At 41.2% G+C, this 20,728-nt stretch overlaps 1 non-coding gene across 1 annotated transcript; it reads right to left on the bottom strand.

Moving 5' to 3' along the window:
* Nucleotides 1-19,806: 19,806 nt before the first annotated feature.
* Nucleotides 19,807-19,879, bottom strand: TRNAV-CAC (transfer RNA valine (anticodon CAC)). Its single transcript has one exon. It is a non-coding gene; the product is annotated as a tRNA-Val (tRNA).
* Between the last annotated feature and the right edge of the window lie 849 nt (nucleotides 19,880-20,728).

Raw genomic sequence — 20,728 nt, 5'->3', positions numbered from 1 at the left:
AATTGGAAAGTTACGATTCTTTGACAGGGTAAGAAAGGAGAAGCTTACAGTTGGGAAGGTATTGGCCAACAGATCTCTGCTTTTGGTACTAGTATTATCTATACTTACAGCTGTATGTAATTCATTAATTAATGGCTTCCCGACAAACAAGTCTCTGGCCTTTTTGCCTATTGCCCTTTCTCTGTCTGAACCCCCGTGAAGCAGAGGCAATGCCCAGGCTGCTCAGGCAAAGCTGATGTGATCACGAGGGACAGGAACTTTTGTGGGGATGATGCATAAAACTTGCAGCCCTGGACTAGCAGGTTTGCCTTCCAGGATTGTGCTGCAGTGCTCCCAGAAATGTTGTAACACAGGCTTTGGAGTTCTTGCTTTTATTAAACACAGCATGTAAGCCTTTTAACCCTGTGCCCTTTAAAGAACCTGCCAATGCACGATTCACAAGAGTATTGCAGGCAGTATTTCAGCCATAAGAAGATCTGGACAGTGAAGCAAATGAAAATCTGCGTGCCAGGGGAAAGCTGAAGATTTCAGAGCATGGCATCATAACATCACAAACCACCTTACAGGTAGGAATATTCTGGTCTTGCATGTGTGGTGGTAGTGTAGTGTTAGTGCAGTGTCTGACAGAACTAAGACATCTATGGGACTGTGTTTTGGCCACTACCTCTTATCCACCTGAAACTGCTGAAAAAATAGTATCTGCATGGCTATTCCTTTGGCCATGTCCTTCAAAGTCATGTGCAAGGGCTGCTCCAAAAGTAATGGCTCCTAATTTATTCTGTTGGTCTGCAAAATCAGAGGTGGATGATGGGGGTATGGCAGTAGAGGCTGAATGATGTTCTTTTTTTTTCTCTCTCTGCGATTCTGCATGGATCACACTTTTTTTCCTAGATGACTTTTTATTTGGGTGAGATGACACTGCCAGTGAATGAGAGACCATGGAATTAAAGTTATTCTTTGGCGGTGTGTTCTCGGCAGCCAGGTGTGGACCCCAGGATGGCCAGCACCACAGCTGCACTGGTGCCTTTCTGTACCTCTATGATGTGTGACCTCTGGAGTTCTCTCAGCGCCACTACCTGGAAGAAAGGAGACAGTCCTCTGTGAGTTCTGCACTGCTGACTGCCTCCAGGTGTGTTGACAAGTGGTTATCTTCTGCATTTGGTTACTGTCCCTCATTCCTCTGTCTTAGCACCAGAGGATGGGGATGATCAGGTCCAGTCGCCCATGGAAGTGAAGGCACTCACGAAATATGTGTTCTGTGACGTGAATGAACAGTGACTGCTCACCTCTGCAATCCCAGGGACTGGACTGAGCAGGAGCAGGGTAAGCAGGCTTCTGCCCATATGCAAGACGTGCACAGCCTGCAGCACATCTGCAGTCAGAGCAGGGTGCTTTCCTTTCCATATCGTTATAGGCCGCACAAAAAAGGAACTGCTGGTGTGCAAGGGGAGGATGGGAGGATACAGGATCTGTGGCTGAACAGAGATACCCACACCAGAGGAGGGGTGACACTGAGCTTTTGAGGGGAACAAAAAATCAGGCTTATTGCTCTTTATGGCTTTCAGGAAGCTGACATGGTCAGCGTACCCCTGGGTTGCTCAAGAGCGACATCCAGACCAGAAACTCTCCCAGGTGATCAGCTGTAAGAAAGCACATATTGTTCTGATCTCTTGTAGGTTTCTTCTTCAGCAACAGTTGCACAGGGCCTGGTGACCTGGATATGACCTGGAAGCTTTGTTTTTCTTTCCACATAGTGCTAGGCTTCTCTGTAAGGGAATGACAGGGGCTGTCTGCGATTGTGTTATGCTTGGGTAGTTTCTACCAGGTGTAGAGGCCTGGCTGAGCTGGGGCCAGGAAGACCTCCAAGGACATCTGTGCTGACAGCTCACTTCTGGGATTCCCACAAGGCTCAGAACTGGTCTTCATGGGAGAAGTTGGATGTGCACTGCCAACACAATCATCTGAAATGAGTACAACGGAGAAAAGCTTTCTTGATACATTGCAATGCAGGTGCTTTATGATGAAATACAGTGACTGAAGGGATCACACACATCTGAATTCCTTCACACTGCAGAGGAGCTTGGGTGAGCTGCTGTTTGGGGCCTGGCAGCTCCCCAAATGCTGCCTTGTTAGTTTCCTCCTGGAAGGTTCATGACAAAAGCACCACTTATCTGTCCTATCAAAAGTTATTCAGAGCAAGGAGAGATGTCACCTTTTCGTGTCTCTTAGATAAAGTGCAGTGCTAACTGGTTATGTGCTTTGCTAGAAAGCCTCGTGTTATCCTCAGGTAACCTTAATGACTGTTTACATGGGTTGATAGTGATAGGATGAGGGGGAATGATTTTAAACTTAGACAGGGTTCAGATTCAGGTTAGATGATAGGAGGAAGTTTTTCACTCAGAGGGTGGTGACGCACTGGAACAGGTTGCCCAGAGACCTTGTGGATGCCCCATCCCTGGAGGCATTCAAGGCAAGGCTGGATGTGGCTCTGGGCTGCCTGCTCTAGTGGTTGGTGACTCTGCCCACGGCAGGGGGGTTGAAACTAAGATGATCTTTGAGGTCGTTTTCAACCCAGACCATTATATGTTTCTATAATATCTTCTCCATATAGTTTTTTTTTCCACAGAAAAGAAAAATAAGTACTTTAGGATGTTTTCATGACAGAAAAAGTAATAACTTTTTGTTTCCTGATCCACATGATTTCCTGAATGACTCACAAAGACGTTATTTTACAGGCTCTTAAGAAGTAATCTTGTGTTGCCAGAAGATGGTGTGCTTACACCACATCACGCCACAGGCACTGCACGGAAGGGATTCCTTTGGCAGTGCTGCATAGGCTCTTCTGGTAGTGTAACTACAGTCAAGAAGAAATCAGTTTAAGGTGAAATCCAAAGGAGTTTGTTATAAATACATTTCACACAAATTATTTGTAAATGAGCACATGCTTGTATCTATTTTCAGGTATATTCTACTTCTGATTTCAGTGGACTTTATATACAAGTCATTTCATCAAAATATGCTTATAAAATAACAAGGAAATCATTATTAGAAGAATATAATGACTATCACAGAAGAAATGAACAGTCAAGGTTTTACATTCTTGAATGTCTTTTAATATTTCAAACACTGGTCATCAAACATTTGAAAATGTTAAAGCACTCTTTACAACTGAACTCATTTATAAAGTTTATCTTAGAGACCATTGAGCTGGGGAAGTGCAGCATTATGAAAGCTGTTACATCTCATTGTCAGTAGCTGATGAGGTGAAGTAGACCTCTTTGTGGCTTTAGAGATTTTGTAACATAGATCTCATGTTTATGCTTTTACAGTGAGGAAACAGCAGAAAAAGTACTACCCTTTCATGGCTTCTACACACTGGGATCTCCAATCCCAGTGAGCATATGGGTGATGCTGGAGCATCATCAAAGAACATACGTTGTTGGAAATGTATGTGCTGTCCTCCATGTGGCCCAGCTTGCCTAGCATGGGTATTTCTTGCTTGTTTTTCCATGGAGGTAAGAAGGGCTGCCAGGGTACGTATACTGAGCACAGAAGCACAGGACATGGACTGAAAAGCCACATAGCTGTCTGACTGCATAGGCTGTAAAGAAAGGGGCTTGCATGTGTTTATTTTTTTATTATCAGATATTCTCTAATCTTAAAATGAAATAGACATTTTTGCTATAGGTTTTCAGTACTGAATCACAGAATCACAGAATTGTAGGGGCTGGAAGGGACCTCTAGAGACCACTGAGTCCAGCCCCCTGCCAGAGCAGCTCCCTAGCCCAGGTTGCACAGGTAGGCGTCCAGGCGGGTCTGGAACGTCTCCAGAGAAGGAGACTCCACCACCTCTCTGTGCAGCTGTGCCACTGCTCCGTCACTGCTCTGGGAAGAAGTTACTGGAGTTAGAAACATTTCAGCTTCGCTGGAAAGCATTACTAAGAGTGCAGTACAGCCTCCCCTGACATTCTTGCAGTCCCCTGGAGAACTGAGAGCGCTGATGCAGTGAGACCAACTTGCTCTCATTCCAGTTTCTGCCACTGGAATTCTGTGGTGTCTGTGAAGCTGTATCCAGGTCTTGTGTCTGCGATGATGCAAACATGACACTAATGCATGAAATTAAATAGAGATAGATGGAAACTATGCTGACAAACTTGCACACACATATTCAAAGCCAACTGCAGAGGGAGACAAAGCAAGTGCGTATTGTGTTGTGAATGTCAGAGATGTGAAATAATATTAAATGGTAGATTGTCAGAGAGAAAATTTTAAGAATGCCTTGCAGACAGAAAAGAATGTAATATCCAACAAAAACACAGTACAGTGACTTAAATCTTTAGCAGTTTCTCAGCCTGAATCAATTTTTCATAGGCCTTTCCAATAGGAAATGGAAACCTACTGAAGTTTTCTTTTCTAGGTATATGTTTTAGAGGCAGATCACTAGTGACTGAAAATCACAGCAGTATGTAATTGACAGTATAGGTACTACGTGGTGCTAAACGAAAAATACAGAAAGCAAATACATATTCAGTCTGGAAAAGGTTGAGCACGTACAGACATATCTGCTCTGTCCCTTGCAGTGCGACCCCTTTCACACAGCAGGGCTGTGCACTGGGTCACTTCTCAACAAAATGTGTGTTTGTATGCGGTGCTCTACCCAAACTGATCAGCCCTTCTTGAACTGTTCTTTGTGAAAGCCTTCCTGGCTTATGCTTTTCACGTGGGTGGAACAGGCTTTCTGTAGAAAGCAAGATAGATGCATAGAATCATTGGGGTTGGAAGGGACCTCAAGAGATCATCGAGTCCAACCCCCATGCCAAAGCAGGTTCCCTACAACAGGTTTAACACAAAGCAGAAGGTGATGTGTCTGTGTGAGAGAGGTGGGGACTCTTGTTTTATTCATTAGCTCTGATGGCATTCTGATGGATGGGGGAATATGGATATTTAATCTGATACTTCATCCTGTGTCCAGTTTTAAAGTCATTTATTCTTAGTAGGAGGAATGAAGCAATCTTTAGGACAAGATATGTTGTCCCTTCAGAAAAGTGTGACAGACTCACTTGGAACTACGGGAATGAATCAAAACTGGTAAAACTGATTAATAAGACCTAGTTTTAACTAATTAGATGCATGCTAAAAGGACACATCCAGAACATAATCACAGACATCTTTTATGAAATAGCACTGCTGAGTGAGAGAGACAGCATTAGCACCAGTTGCTGTGAGTGTTCTCATGAGGAGGGTCTCCATCCTGCCACCATCCCTCAGTGTGACACCTACTTCTCAGTGAGAATGGGATCTGCAAAAGCCTGGCAAAGCTGGAAGACAGATTTCACTGACAGCCACAAGATACAGATTTTCTCCTTTCCCCATAACCTCTTCTCCCTTGCATCCTCTTCTCCCTGCCCCTTGCTGACCTAGCACAAGCACATTTATCCTGGCCAGTAAATTCTGCTTAGAGCAATGCAACATGCCATGTAAGGAACAGAAAAGGGTAGATGTGGCACTGAGAGACATAGTGGGCACAGTGGTGATGGGCTGATGTTTGGACTAGATGGTGTCGGTGGTGTTTTCCAGCCTTAATGATTGAGTGATTCTATGTATTTCAGTGAGTGGATTACAGCAGCCACAAGGACAAAAGTAATGCTGACTTAAAGGTAATTGCAATGAGTAGAAGAATATGTGCAGAACATTAATAGAGTGTGGCACAAAATCTACCATCAGTAACACTGAAAAATTTTTTATTGAAAAAGAAGGACAACCTATAAAATTTTAGAAGATTGGTGCCGTAATGATACCCCAAAATCAGCAGATCAAATTTGGCTAATCTAACACAGTTCAGGCTCTGTGAGAAAGCATGGTTTTGAAATATATCCACGATCTGTCTGAAGTTGTGGACAGTCAGGTCAGACTCTGGGAAGTCCATGGTCATCATGCTTTTACTGAGAACTACGGGAATTCAGCTTTTCATGAGGAGGGAATTGGTCCCTCTTCTATTTTTGTCAAGTATTATTCGTTGCAGTCTTGGTTACAATCATATATAATTATTGCACTAAACCAACCTTGGAACATACGCCATTAAAGTAGAAATAGCACTCGTGTCATTACTAGGCTGAATATGAGGGACTTGTGCCAGTAGCTTTTTGGCTGGCACATTCCCTCCCTGTACCGTGGGCCGTTTTCAGATCCTCCCCCAGTCAGTGCTCATCTGTAAACACTACCTTCGTACTGGATTCAGCTCAAACCCTAAACTATCTGGATGCAACTACTTCTCCTACGTCTCAAGGAAACATTCTGTGGTTTCTCACTTGGGAACATAATGGATAATTCCAGGTGGAACATTAAAGTGGCCTATTATTAAATCCCCGTTTGGAGTTGTTTATAAAGTTGCCAAACCTTAACCATCTAGGCTAAATTTTCCATAGTAACAGTCTGCTCCAGGCTGGGTTTTGCTTCCAAGAATGAGAGAAGAGGAAAATGAGTTGCTTTGTCCAAGTTAAATACATTGCTCTGTGAGCAATAGGGCTGTTGAAATGATGTGTGACAGATTTGTACTGTGGATGGGTTCTCCCAACTTCTACTAAGTGTTAAGTGAGCACTGAGCCTTTTTCCCTTATCTGTGTTAAGATCTCTCTCCTTTATAAGGGCTTTTATGAGACTTGTTGAAGTGTGATCCATTTGAGGCTTCTACCCCTTTGAGGAATTTGGTTAAAACAAGTAAAGGGATGCAGCTGTACCTGAGCAGAGAACTGCCTGATACACACGTGAGTCCACAAACTCTTTCCTTCAGGATAGAAGGTTAAAAATCTAGGTGGTGGGAATCTCTTCTGAAAACTCCTACCACACACTCTTACCCCAAGCAAAGTAGGAGGATGGCTTTGCTTCCCTGTTGTGTGGAGAATAGGAGCCCAGAACCCACAGGACTAGTAACCCACAGGAGGACTGCGAGTGGGGAAGAGCAGCAGGGGAGAGAATTGCTGTGCTAAGTGGAGCAAGACATTTTTGGATGAGAAGTGGAGGCAGAGAACTGGCACAGGAAGGCCTAAGGGAGGTAAAAAAAAAAATAGTATAGGGATGGAGACAGCTGGGACAGATGCAATTAAGGACAGCATCCTAAGGTGCATTCACAAGCGGACTGATTAAGGTTATAGAACCTTATCCTGATCTTTCAAGTTCTTGACTTTGTAACTTTAAAGTTCTCTTAACATAGTATTTTTGAGATGTGTTTTAATTCATGCAAATGGAAATGGGCCATCTTAGTCTCTCGAGGCTTGAAATACTGTGCTGACCCCAAAAGCTTTAAAATTCAGGGTGTGAAATGCAGGCTCTGTGAAGGAGATAGGACACATGGCACAATGCTGCACCTTGCAAGTTCCATCTCAGCAGTGGAAACCAGATTCAAAGTCTGAGCAATTCCCAGTATCATTTGGATGCTGAACTGGAACTGTTACAGCTGTTTATTCATTCTACACTTACCATCTGATCCTTAGAAGTAATCACAAGAGCTTTCTGAAAGAATAACCCCTCCTTCCACTGTCATTGGTGGTACTTTAATCAGTGGTTTATAGGATTCTTCTCCTTTTAGGAATCTCAAGTCTGACAAACCTTATATTGCCTATTTCGCATTGAAGACTCCTAGACTTCCTCTCTTCTTCCTTGTGCTCCAACAAGTCACGTCTAAAGCCATTAGCCTTACTTCATAGTCAGGCAAATTTCCAAGATAAATGTTTATCAGTCTTCTCAGTGTTGTCAGGATGTATGGAAAAGGTGGGTGCTATTATAGTTGCTATGTTTTTATAGGAAAATAGCTGTGAATGGCCTGATCTTGTTAGCATGTTTTCAGTGACTCCATTTGGACAGGATGTCAGGATAACTAAGATCTGCATGCTGATTCTCCCCAGTGTGAGATCTAATGGCACCTTTGTGGGACTTAGACAGTGCTCTGCACAAAGAGGTGTTATGCCACAGATGTTCATACTCACAGAGCTTCAAAATCAAAACCCAAATTTAAAGCAGTTTCAGCAGTGAGAAACTGCTGAGCAAGCAAATTTGGAGTTCCAACATTGTACTTAGATGGTAAAGAAATGTTCTGGTCCCAGCGAACATAGAATCATAGAAATCTTAGAATTGGAAGGGATCTCTGAGTGCCATCTAGTCCAACTCCCCTGCAATGGGAAGGGACACTACAACTAGATCAGATTGCCCAGGGCCTCATCCAGCCTTATCTTGAAAGTCTCTGGGGATGGGGCATCAACCACATCACTAGGCAACCTGTTCCAGGTTACCCCCACAGTTAATACCCCCACAGTAGAAGATTTTTTTCCTTACATCTAACCTAAATCTACTCTCCCTGAGCTTGAAGCCATTTCCTCTTGTTCTGTCACTACAGACCCTGCTAAAGAGCCTGTCCCCTTCTCTCCTGTAGCTCCCATATAGATATTGAAAGGCTGCTATCAGGTTACCTCACAGCCTTCTCTTCTCCAGGCTGAACAGCCCCAGCTCTTTCAGCCTGTCCTCATAGGAGAGGTGTTCCATCCATTGGATCACTTTTGTGGCCCTTCTCTGGGTGTGCTCCAGCAGGCCTATGTCTCTCCTGTACTGATGCCTTTGGATGGCATCTTGTGCCTCTGGTATGTCAACCACATCCCACAGCTTGGTGTCATCAGCAAACTTGCTGAGGGTGCACTTGACCCCACTGTTGACGTCACTGATGAAGATATGAAAGAGCACCAACCCTGGCACAGACCCCTGTGAGACACCACTGATCTCCATCCAAACATGGAGCCATTGACCACCACTGTCTGGACTCGATCCTGCAGCCACTAAGACTGTCTGGTCATCTTCTGTTAGCGTGGTGAAGTCTTTGGATCACTGCATAGAGGTCCTTGTGGCTCTCGTCACCCCAGGCCCAACTGTGAGATCAGACCAAGTTGCTCAGAGCTTTGCCCAGTCAGGCATTGAAAACTTTCAAATTCAAAGAGTGTTCAACCTCTCTGTCACACTGCCAGCCTGTTGACCCGGCGAAAACGTTTCTCCTTCTATATCCAAGCCTCTCCCATTTCAGCTTACTGCTGTTATATTTCCTCCACCTGCTATATGTGGTCATGTAGGGCCTGGCTGCCTCGTGTCAGCCTGTAGGGTGGCTGTGACATGCCCCAAACCATTTCTGTCCCAGCTGGATGAGCTCCCCCTTGCCCAGCCTCTGCTCATGGGGCATGCTCCACCCCTGTCATTTCTGATGGCCTTCACTGAGCCTGACCATCTTTTTCATCCTGGGTACTGTGACTTCCCTTGAGCTACATTGCTTGCCAAGCTGAAATACTATTTTGTTATTAAAAAGAGAGATTGAATTTAGGCGCTCTATTTTTTCTCCTTCCTTAGTTTCTCAGCTGTTTGCACTCCCTGCTTGCCCTCTTGTTTCAGTGAGTCTCCCATTAGTATTGCCCAGTGACAGTGATGTTATCATCAACAGTAAACTAAAATACCTCCAACAGCCATAAAAATGTAACAGATTCTGTGGAGCTGCATTTGGGTACTAATGAGTGGGTGACATGAGATTTAGCTACTTTTTAGATTAGTGCAGATTGTAAAGATTCAGCCTTCCATAATTTTTACACTGCAATCACTGAAAAAAGAGATGGATGGAAAGTAGGGAATAACACTGCATCAGTATATGTCTGTATGCACTTTGAAATGATCTTAATCAGGGCAAGCACAGAATAGGATGGCTGTGTATTCACAAGGGTCTTCCAAGTGAGAACATTTTATTGTAATAGGAAATATAACTAGTGGGATAAAAATACACCAAATCATTATGAATGCCAGCTCATGATTAACCTATTGCAACCTGTTAGATGTTAACCACTGCAAATCTGAAATAACCCTTTCTATATAAAAAAATGGATGGTGACATCCATTTTTGAAATGGTTTGATACATATCTTTTCCAAAATGTTCAGGTAGAGGTATAGATAGCCCAACAGAATGTCTTTTGAAATAGGAAATGAATGCTTTAACGGGGAAAAAGTACTTTCTAACATAGCGTATCCTTCTGTCTTGAAAACACATTCTGAGGTGATGTGTGGAATATTTCCACCTGTGATATTTAATCAGTTCATCGCCTATTATCTGTTATATCCCAAAGTACCTTTGATTAACAGCAGATAAGTGATCCTCTTTATTTCCAGAGCATTTATGGTATAATAGCGTATTTCTGTTAAGAACTCTACTGCCTTCACAATGAGGATAGAAAAAAAATGAAGACACTCTGTGTGTGCTGAAGATTTCACTGTGGTGAAATCACTCTATGTGATCAATGCAGTCATCTTCCCATAATGCTATTGACGTCTTCCTAAACAGCATTCTCATCCTGCAATTTGCCTTTGAGAAGTCAAATCGTCAATGTCATCCATTCTGTTAGTAGTACAGTTTCTATAAAGAAGCCATGGGATAATAAGCTGAAAGCAATTCTGGTTGTTATTGTGGCAAGCACTAGATAGAAAGATTTGACTGAAGTTATTGGCATATGCATCTTTGAACTTCCAAAGCTATTCACTGCACACAAATGATACACACATGTGGTAATGCTTACCTCTTGCCATTTTAACTGAACTTCAATTCAGTCTAGTTCTTGTGCCAGCATCACATTATGTGTTGCACTATTCCTTCTGTGTACTTCTTGCCTTTCTTACATTTCAAAGTATGCACTGTTAACAGCATAGTGCACAACTGCATTATTTCCATATAGAAGGTTTTGTGTGCTCTACTAGCAGGCAACCTTGAATGCACCCAAAGGACACCATTTCTTGACTTACAGGTCAAAATAAAGCTTGTCATCTAAAGGAGACTGTTGTTATAACCAGTCTTAAATCTTTCTCTAGGCTTTCATTTACTTCAGTTCTATACCATTCAGTGGAAATAAGCCTGTTCTCCAAGTTTAAGTACACAACCAGGTGTTTTACAGACAGTGATCTGCATTCAAAAATGGCCACAGCACAGCAGTATAAAGTAATGAGCACAGATGGAAAAACTGGCAGCAAGCATTATTTCACACAGCACATCTTGATGAGGCATAAACACTTAGAGCCTCCAGCTCCACTTGCTCGTGCACCCACATCCTGCAGATGTGAGCACTCGTGCATACTAAGAAAGCTTTAAGGTACTTGCAAAGCCTGTTGAACAAATCACACTTCCAGTCATACATTTTGATTACTTACGCCAAAAAACTCAAAATTAACTTAGACCTAAGTAGAAACTAAATGTGTACTTGTTAGCGAGCTTATCAATTTTAGTGATGCCACATGTGAAAATTGCTCAGGAAGGCAAGGGCTTCATGGCTAAAGGTACGTGAATATATCATACATTCGGATCTTCCTTCTTATCTTAGTCTGTCATTATGCTACGTACCACCTGTAGTACTGCTGCTAATGACTGTTTGGAATTCCAGGTTACTATAACTGCCACAAGCAGAGACACAGGTTAAAAAAAAAAAGAGGGAGAAGGAAAAGAAGGGTGGAGATTATTCTTGCAGTTTACAAGGATTCATCCACTTTTCTTTCAGTTAACAAATGCTGCTAGCAGAAAGAGAAAAAGAATAACGGATTAATGGCAAGTGTTAGGTAAATTGAGAAAACAGATCTTGATGAATTTAGCTGACATTTAGATTTCAAAACATCGCAGAAATAAAACTGGAACCAGCTTCACTGAGGAGCTGGGAAGAGACCCAGTGAGCCATCCTGGCCAGAACTTAACCGGTAGAAAGAAATTTGGGTGACATTTGGTAGCTTTACAAAAAAGATTTTTGTAGTAACAATCTTCAGTTACAATAACTAGAGATCCACTGATAGAAGAGGTTACTGACTGTCATGGAAGTATAGGTAAACACAGAAATGTAAAAAACTGCCTGTCTAAGAATGCATAAAGCCATGCATTGCAAGAATCTCACAATGATGGACCCCTTTCTGCCTTTGAGAATGAGCATCCCTTTTTGCAATACTATCTTTAAATAGATCTACTTAGAAGTTACTACTTGTTTGTTATTTTTACTTGAGTTATTATTATGAACTGCCTGTAGAGATAAGAATACACTACTGGTTCACCTCTTCTGCTAGCACATTTTGTATCTGGTTCCAATTGACAGGCATCTTTATTTTTTATTGTAATTTTATATGGCCTTTTGCTTCTAGCACAAAAGTTACTTGTAACTCTTCCTGTGGTGTGTTACTACCCAGAACTTTCATCTAGCTCTGTCTCAGATTATGTACAATTCATGCCCTGAACTTTCGAGAAAAGCATTGGATATAAAATCTGACTTCTGAAATTCTAAGTCTGTAATAATAAATGTGGAGTAAATCAAAGTGAACAGCTCCATAATAGAAAGAAAGTCTGAAATGAGAGATGGTGAACATCCAAGGTCAGGCTGGACGAGGCTGTGAGCACCCTGATGTGGCTGTAGTTATCTCTGTTCATGGCAGAGGGGTTGGAATAGATGGCCGTTGCCTTCCTACTCAAATGATTCGATGATTCCATAATTAAAGGAGAAAATCGTAATGTACATAGTGTTGAGCTACACGTTCAATTCAAGGCTTCTGAGTGAGATAATCTAGAGCACCGTTTGAAAGTAGTAGCAATGGCATGATGCAAATGAAGCTTTAAGCTGTAGGAAGATATTTTAGTTTTTTAAATATTCCTGCCAAAAGAATGAGAGATAGAGCACACAAACATTCTGCCTAGAAGCATTCTTCATGTGCCAGTAGGTGGAAGTAAATATTATAGCGACCTTTTTCTCTGCAATGCAGCTGACAATGTCAAAGAAGCAACAATGGGGAAGTTTACAGCAGACCTTACCCAGAGTCCTCCACAATCTGTGGGGCTTTCTAATGAAGTTTGGATTTGCTGCTTGTATGTAAATGAAAGACTTTTAAACTGCAGCCCAAGATAATGGAAACCTCTCTCCCATCAATCAGGTAAGAGATTAATTTTTATGTTTTATCTAGTGAGTTTTATTTCGTAAAAAGGAAAGTTTTTCAAAAGAAAAGTTTGTTGTGTTTATATCTAGCTGAAATATTATTCCAGGAGACAGAAAATATGTGTTTGAATCTCCTCTAAGAAGAACAAATAGATTTATGTGTGCCACAAACTGGATAAGCAGTCTAGGTATCTGACTACAGGAACAAACCCTCCTTTTCCCTCCAGAGCTCCTTTTTCGTGGCCACCACTGCATGTTTTATAGAATCTAGGTGGTAGATATTTCCAGAGCATCCTGTTGTGTTTTATTTCTCACGTTGGAAAAGGAAAATACATTTTGCTCACTATTAATTTTTCTTAAATTTATACACAATAGCTCACCAGAGCTGGTCACCTAAGGCACCTTAAACATCCAGTGGACCAAAACAGGTGAAGTAGAAACAAATCTTGAAGTAGACATACAAAGCATGTCAGATGAAATATTCCCTGTAAATAGTGATTTCTCTCCCTTAGCATGTGAGAGAGTTTCACATTCCAAGGTCACCTGCAGCTGTTTCCTTTATAGGCATGTACAGTTGGCTATGGACAAACCCCATCACAAGTTCTGGTGTTCAACAGGGATTAAAGCGTGATGTAGTCACCCCATTGCTTGATTCTTCCAGGGTTGCCAGAAGCAGAATTTCAGGCAATGAGTCCTCAAAATCTGGAAGATTAGATTAGATTAGATTAGATAAAATGACTTTCCTGGGTCATAAATTTTCTATGAAGTCAATGGCCTCTTTTCACATTTGGCAGGATCTGACCTTGAATATTTATGTACAGAGAAGCAAAGTACAGAGAGCTACAAGTAAGATGGCTAATCAGTCAGAACATGTGAAAAAGCACTGCTAGGAGGAATGAACTGGGAACCTGGATCCAAAAAGCAGTGAAACTCTTTGGAGATCTCCAGCTTGACCTCATTTAGTTCTGGGGCTGTTCCTAGATAAGCTGACATCTCTAATACTGTTTCTACCTCTGCTGATTTTCCGTGGTTATATTTTGTATTTTTTCCTTTTAGTATTAATTCAGGCAGCAAAGCAGCTCTGTTAGATGCATTTTGTTTTGTCCTTTTTGGTAGAAGAGTGTTTGATATAAATTGAATATTCTGTTTGATGTAGACAACAAAAAGATCTATGACCCTATAATCAAAGAAGTTCAGCATACATAAGGCTTCATACAAGACTTCCTAGAATGTGAGCAGGAAATGGTTTGTTGTCGCTGTTGTTTCTATTAGGGCAGCCTTTACAGATTCTCTTCTGTTCATTAGCTTAATCCTCGAGGTCTTTAAAAATATTCAGATGTGCCCACTTCTTTTTGCAGCATCAGCAAGGGATTGTTGCTTTTTTGCTTGTACAATTAAAACTTAATAGTCCAACTGTGTCAGTCTGGTTCCAGCATAATTCCGTAGTAAATCAAAGTCATCAGCAAAAGCAATTTCAACTCTGACTATGCATCTCTCACTGCCATGCTTCATTAGTTACAGTACCAGCATTCACAGAAAATGTGTATGCAGCATAAATATGGGGAAGAATGGAACTTACATTAGGTAGCATAGCCCAGAACCACTTTAAACTTCATATTTAGAATAATTAATATCAGAAATGGGTCAGACAACACCCCTGCAAGCTGTCTTAGCTCAGCAGTTGAAGGGCTGTGGAAAAGCTCTCACTCACTTTAAGCTTTCCATTTCTCTTAGAGGAATCACATTGCAGAAATAAATTATACCCTTTGGATTAAAAATATGGAAACATTTAAACAATTCTTTCCTGAGGGGAAACCCACAAGCATTTGCCAATTCTGTGCACAAAAAGGAGGAAAACACAAGTAGGTACTGTTCTGTATATTCTTACGTGGAACAGATGCAATTATTCTTAGAAATTTGTAAAAGGCATTGCATGGTTTGGGTCTCATACTGGAGGTTCCCGTGTAGACTTCAATCTTGCACAAAAAAAAGTTGTTGCATTTATAGGAGTTATAATGTAGACAATTTCTTAAGTCTTTAAGAGGAGTTAAGATGAAGGAAAACAAACAAACAAAAAAACTCTAACAACTAATTTTATTTTCCATCATTTCTCCAGAGGTCCTTCCCAAAGGGTTGGTCAATAAATGTTAAACCAGCCTTACTCTGATGTTACATAAATGCCATAAAATGCATATGACTTTTGCAAAGCCAGTGCTAAATGGAGACAAAGAAACTAACCCTCTGCTGCCAGGTCTATAGATCTGTCATGATAAGAACTGGTCCAGGTGCCATGAACAACGTTATTTTACCTATAGTAAAGATTAGAAGAATTTAACAGTGGATAAGTAGAGTGAAGATTTTTTTCCCCCTCATTCCAGTGAAAGTATTTTCAAAACAAAATTTCAATTGCCATTTCTATGTGTGAGGAACAATTTGTAGGTGACAACTTTTGGCCTGAAGAATGCTAACAGAGCCAGACAGCTGATGATCTGAAATGGCAGAGGAGAAACACAAGTAAAGTGGAAAGAAGAGAGGTACAAGATGGGCACACCATGATTTTAAAGCTGCATTTGTGTTCTGAAGCCTTAACAATGGGCACTTTTCTGATTCTATCTCATTTGTCTATAAAGGATGTGGGGCTTTACGTTAACCAATTTTAAATACTTTATAGAAATGCCTTGATGAGGCATTACGATCTCTCGTATTTCTGTGAAGAGTGGGAAATTGTTAAATTCTATTGCGTGTTACTTGTTAGTCTATATCATATGCCTGTCCTTTAAGAGTTCTACATAACCTTCAAAGGATAGAAAGGAATGGTTTGAGTTGGAAGGGACCTTTAAGATCACCTAGTCTGAACCCTCCTGCTGTAGGCAGGGACACCTCCCACTAGATCAGGTTGCTCACAGCCCCATTCAGCCTTGAATGCTTCCAGGGAGGGGGCATACACAGCCTTTCTGGGCAACCTGTTCCACCATCTCACCACCCTCATAGTAAAGAGTAGTATCTTCCTAGTATCTAGTCTGAATTTACCCTCTTGATATCCTTGAGATCTATATGAAACCCCTTTTCCCCTCCAATTTTTTTCAGAGATATGACAGAAGCAACCAGACAAGGGACTGGAGAGCATCCACAAGAAGACTCTGTCAGAAGCAGGAATTCTGTGCTGCAGCCTTACCTTCAAGAAGAATTTCCACCAAGTTCACAGTTTGTCTCCAGATAAACTACACTGAGTCTAGCTACATCTTTCTTAACATGCGATAGAGTAGAAATCATCTCAGCCAAGTTAGACAAATAAAATCGCCTGAATAAAACTAAAATTCTTGAACAAATAAATGTGGACTGTATGTTGCTGTCTGTTAGATTAAATAAAATCTTGTCTGTAACCTCAGGGAGCGCAGCTGAAAAGATTTCTAATCAAGGAAAGCCAGTCTCCAGTAGGTGTTACAAAGCAAAATTAATTACTTTATTAGCTGCTTACTAGAAAATACTTACAAATATTTCATTTATAATGAGATTCTTATGCAGACTTCAGGCTGTGCCACAAACCAGGAAATATTAATGTAGGTGTGACATTTCTTAATTTCTGAAACCCTTGGGGATTCTTAAAAGGATATGCAAAGCTCCTATTTTTGAACAAAATAATACTGAACTTGTTTTAAATGTAACACTGTTGGGAGATAGGTTTAATATGGCCACTGTGGCACTCCCATGAATAGCAAAGAATAACTATGGTTTCCCAAATCAAAGACATCTGTATTTTTGCCCCAATGGAACAAATCAGTGAAGAACTTTTTTTTTTTAAATGTAGATTCATGTGTCAAAAACACTACTAAACCATGACAATACATCTGAAGAGAAAAAAATACTCACTTTTCAGGGGCAAAAAGTGAATCATCACAGCATATATATTCCTGAGTGCACTCAGCTCAAACCTGAATCTTAATATAGATGGTAGAAATGTCACCTTGTCAAATGGAGAGGCAATAGCTGAAGGCAAGGTGGGATATTATAACTGAGTATAATTTTGAATTCCAAGCTATGATAATGTAAGTAGAAGAAAATAATTTGAAATATTTAGTGATTAAATGAATAACCTTTAATCCTCCATTGCAGAAGAGATGAATTTTGTGGAATAGTGATCAACGATAGATATATGTAATTATTTGCTGATATGTTTCATTTTTATTTGCAGAACTTCATGACAGTGTCTGAGGCAGTTTTCACTTCAAGCAAGCAGACTATAAAAGAAAGAGCGCTCGTTTCTCTCTGTAAATCAACATCCTTTCAGATCCTTTCAGTATCTAAAGGGGGGCTATAAGAAAGAAGGGGATAGACTCTTAGCCTGTTGTGACAGGATAAGGGGAAATGGTTTCAAACAAAATGAGGGGAGATTTAGATTGGATGAATGTTTTTTACAGTAAGGGTGACGAGGCACTTACACAGGTTGCTCAGAGAGGTGGTGAACGCCCCATCTCTGGATGTCAGTGGTTTATGGGCTGGTTCAGCCCTGTTCTGTGACAAATGGGGTGGGGGACCCACAGACCTACACCCTGGGGAGAGGGAAAGGGAAAAAGGAAAAGGGAGAGAGGCCTAAAAACAAAACAGCAGCACAGATTTGAGGAGGAAAGCTTATTTACTAAATAAGATATTGGAATGCAAAATAATACAATATAATACAATATAATTGGAATTGAAGCTAATAAATCAAATAAAATGAGAGAAAGAGAGTGTCCAAAAACTAAAGGCTTTACACTAAATTCTGAAGGTGAGACGGCAGCAAGCACCCACTGCTGGGTCAATCCGAAAGGAAAGAGCCTGTGTCTCGTGACACACAGTTTTCACCTTTCCCTCTGAACGGAAAATGGAAAAATGCAAAGCAACACAAAGTCCTCAGGAGTATGTAGTTCTCTTCTGAGACAGGTATACCCATAACTATTGATGATCCACAGAGTTGGAGCATTAACTCTTTAACTCCCAATGCACTACATGATGTTATGATGTGGAATACCAATAACAAAAATCATACAACCATGAAATATCCAAGGTGAGGCTGGAACTTTATGTGAGAGTAAGACTTCTCTGAAGTCAATTAAGTTCAATTAAGAATTAAGCTCTGAAGTTCAATTAATTTTGTTAAGTGAATGCTTGAGAAATCCATCATAGAATGTAGAAATATTCTGAAAGATTGACATTTGGAAAAAAGAAAAAGGAAAAAAAATAAATTCCCCTGAATGGACTGAGAATGAATATGGCAATGGCTTGCCTGCAAAAATCCACGAAGACAAAATCAGGCTGTGGATGTAGTAAAGAGGCAAACAACACATTTAAAAAGTGCTGTGACTCATAAGATCAACAGATAACCAGGGAAGAAAGGATGTAACAAAAGCAAAAGAAAAAAAAATAATTACAGAGAAAGCTTGAAATATACAAAAGAAAACATCTACTTTCCTTCGTCACACTGAATTTAGATATTTCTGCATAACACTTACAACTTCAAGATTAGCTTTACACTATGTTTATGTATATTCCCATAGAAATTGAGAAGAATCTGAGAAATGGAACTGGGTACGGCTGCTAGGAGATGGGTGAAAATCTGTTTGCCTCCAAAATCCAAGAAGTATATATCATCTCTACAATTAGGTCATAAAACACTTTTTGTTTGTTTCCTTTTGCATGTCTCACATAGTGCGTGTTTCAGTCCTTTTCATACTGATATATGGAAGTTCGTTTTGCAAAATAATTTCAGAGCAATGGTAATTATACCAAAAACCTTTGCAAGGACGATCTGGTAAGTACACATTTTCATCTAATTCTGGCATGCTGAAATATTGTTTATAGAAATTTTGTTAAAGAGAAAAGAGATGCAGCTTCTGCCACCTGTCTCTCTCAAGCTGGATTGGGAAATGCATAGTGAGGGGGCTGCGTTGTCATAGAGCTGTCAGAGCAGAAAAGCTAAATGGCCTCATGCAGACCAAAATATGCTGATAAACCAACAGGAGCAACTTGGTCCTGAATTACAGGAAAGAAGACTATATACTAATGCAAAGTATTTATAGTAATAGCTTTGAAACACTGCAACTGTCAATATATAAGATTTATTGAATAATTAGCACAGATATTATAGAACAACTTTATCTAAATCTCCCATTACCAAAGAGAAACTCACACATTGTGATTTATTTCAAAGATTAGATTCCTTCAGCTGCTGATACATCCATATATGTGCCCTAAAGGCAATGTACTAGATAAGGTAACATTGAAGATTGCCATATTTAATATGCTTTCATCAGTCCTCCAAAGGAATTGGAGGAAGCACACAATGACTCAAGTAAGAATGAAGTTTAGTTATATTTTTTGTTGAATTATTACAAAGAAATATATGCAGTATTTGCAGTTTTTATTCTGTTTCTTTCAACTAGACCCAGGGCCCCATCCAACCTGGCCTTGAGCACCTCCAGGCACCACAGCTTCTCTGGGCAGCTGTGCCAGCGCCTCACTGCCCTCTGAGGAAAGGATTTCTGTCTAGTATCTGACCTAAAACAGCCCTGTTTTAGTTTAATGCTATGTCCTCCTTGTCTGACCACTGTCAAAGACCACTGGTGAGAGGTCAGTCCCTTCGAGTATTGGAGGGCCAAAATGAGGTTTTGTCTCCAGGCTGAACAAGCCAGCCCATCCCCATTCTTAATCCCTCAGCCTGTCAATGCAGGCGAGGTGCTCGTCCAGACCACTTCGTGGCCCTCCCTCCGGAGATGGGGACAATCCCTCGCTCTGCTGATTGCTCCTCTTTTTGAAACCCTCGGTCTGCAACACATAAATTGCCCCACTAAATTTGAAAAGAAATGTTTCCGCCTGGTTTCGAACCAGGGACCTTTCGCGTGTGAGGCGAACGTGATAACCACTACACTACGGAAACACTCGGTAGCATCGTCTTCTCTCAGCCCCTCCCCCCACGTTCTCCTGAGGGATTCACTCGGCCGAAGCACCTCAGTGCAGTCCCACAATGCCTCCACACAGACACGCGGCCATTAACGGGAACGCTCTGACTTAACCAATTTGGTCACGGGCTGAAGATAGGTGAACGCTGTGCCAGCACTCGGATGTCAGTCGTTCAGAGGCCTCCCAGACACCTGGTGGCCGGCAGAGCCGGGAGAAGGCTTTTACCTGTTGGTGCCTGTAAGCCACCGTGCCTGGCTGTCCTTCTGTCCCTGCAAAATGCTCCCGAGATCCACAGGGTTCCAAAAGGAGCGCTTGTGTTTCAGTGCCCTTTGGTGTGAAACAAAGCACAGCAAGCGGGAATGACTGGGAGATTTGCTTCACTATCACTTCTTACCTGAACTAATGCATTCATGCAGATACATCCTTAAATTTTCACATTCTGGGTCCAAAAAACGGGCAGAAGGATTTAAGCTATTCAAAATCAAACCTCGGGCTAGTAAAAACAGTGTGGATTTTCCTCCTGATTTAAAATGATGGCAATCTGAAGCTTTTTTTTTTTTTTTTTTCCCCACAAGCAAATCCTCTCCTCTAGCTAGTTCTGTCGTGGTCTGACAGCTGTGTGCACAGGGACAATTCATGCAAGAATCTTAACCCGCGACAGCAAGTTTCACTCAAGACATTTCATGTGCCTTTTTTTCCTCTCTTTTTGTTTTTTTTTTGAGGTTGACTCATCCGCTCTGCTCTGAAGTCTTTCATCTGTGCTCAAAATGAAAACCTCCGCTGGCACTTAAAATCTTTGGAGATAGGCTGAACAGTAAAGCATTAA

This window comes from Cyrtonyx montezumae, unplaced genomic scaffold, assembly GCF_038088225.1.
Source record: "Cyrtonyx montezumae isolate F1298 unplaced genomic scaffold, pur_monq_1.0 scaffold_3, whole genome shotgun sequence".
NCBI lineage: Eukaryota > Metazoa > Chordata > Aves > Galliformes > Odontophoridae > Cyrtonyx > Cyrtonyx montezumae.
This window is presented reverse-complemented; position numbering and strand designations above follow the sequence as displayed.